Source organism: Otolemur garnettii, unplaced genomic scaffold (assembly GCF_000181295.1).
Source record: "Otolemur garnettii isolate 467f Iridium unplaced genomic scaffold, OtoGar3 scaffold00159, whole genome shotgun sequence".
Lineage (NCBI taxonomy): Eukaryota > Metazoa > Chordata > Mammalia > Primates > Galagidae > Otolemur > Otolemur garnettii.
This window is the reverse complement of record NW_003852554.1, coordinates 4,111,375-4,112,651: the sequence shown is the minus strand read 5'-3', so window position 1 is coordinate 4,112,651 and position 1,277 is coordinate 4,111,375. Positions and strand designations below refer to the sequence as shown.

The 1,277-nt window shown below is 36.3% G+C and overlaps 1 protein-coding gene across 1 annotated transcript in view; it reads right to left on the bottom strand.

Annotated features, from left to right (window-relative positions):
* Positions 1–1,277, bottom strand: part of SPATA6 (spermatogenesis associated 6) — a 129,931-nt gene that overhangs the window by 47,433 nt on the left and 81,221 nt on the right. The window lies entirely within an intron of this gene.

The following is a 1,277-nucleotide window of genomic DNA, read 5'->3' as shown; positions in this document are numbered from 1 at the left end:
AAAAAAAAAAAAAAAGCCTTTTGAGTAAGGGTGGGATTGGCATAGGTTATGTGTGTTTAAAACAATGAACATATACATATAAACTAAATGATAGCCTTGTTTAGCTATGAGGTCAAGCAGATCTAGATTCAAATTCTAGCTCTAATACTCATTGTTTCATTTGCTCTGGGAATAGACACATGAATAAATCAGGATAGATAAATATTTTTCCTGCCCTTGTGTAATTTATATTCTCATAAAATTTATATTTTAGTAAGGAGATATAAACTTAAATATATGTATACACTAAAATAAATATACAAAATATAGAGTATGTCAAAGGATCTTAATTAATAATGGAAGAAATACTGCAAGAAAAGGGATAAGAAGTGCTTGTGGGTGAGATGGAAATGGTATTCAGAGCAATAGCTGTATTTTAAGTGGGACGGCCAATGGAGACCTCATGGGGAAGAGGATACCTTAGTCAAGACACGAAGGCCTTACTAAAGACTACACGACCTAACTAAGGGAGACATTCGTGGGAAGAGTATTCCAGAAAGAGAGATGAATAAGTGTAAAGGTCTTTGGGCATGAGATAATAGGCATGACTGATATTAGCACATCCAATGGGGCTGGACTGAGTAATAGGAAATGAGGTTAAAAGGGTAGATTTTAAGAATTTAGTCTTCTATTCTGAACAGAGAAAAATATGTCCTGACTTATTTTTCACTAGGATTCCTGACACTATGTTGAAAATAGTCTTTAGAGGAGCTAAGGGCAGTCAGTGGCAGGGAGATCAGCTAGGAAACTATTACAAAAAAATCTGGAAAAGGATGCTGGCTTGGACTGGAATGACAGCAACAGAGGTGAGACTTGCTAAGATTCAGAAAGCATTTTGAAGACAGAGCTAACAGGATTTGCTAATACACTGGATGTCAAAGATGTCAGCAAGGTTTTCTGACCTAGTCAACAAGAAGGGTTGAGTTTGCATGAATTAGTTATACCACTGTAACTGGAAGAGTAAAAGAGTAAGTATAGTTTTTGACACACTAAGCTTCATATATCAATTTGTTAATCACCTAACATATTTAAGTGGAGCTCCTGGAGAAAGTCCAGGATAAAGATATAAATTGAAGCTTTTGTTTCAATGCTACTACAATTTTCACTGCTTTTCAGAATTACTGATACAACAACAAATAGTAGAGTCTAAATGGTATTTAAAGACATGGCACTGACTGGCTAGGCACAGGGGCTCAGGCCTGTCATCCCAACACTGGAGGCCAAGGTGGTAGGATTGC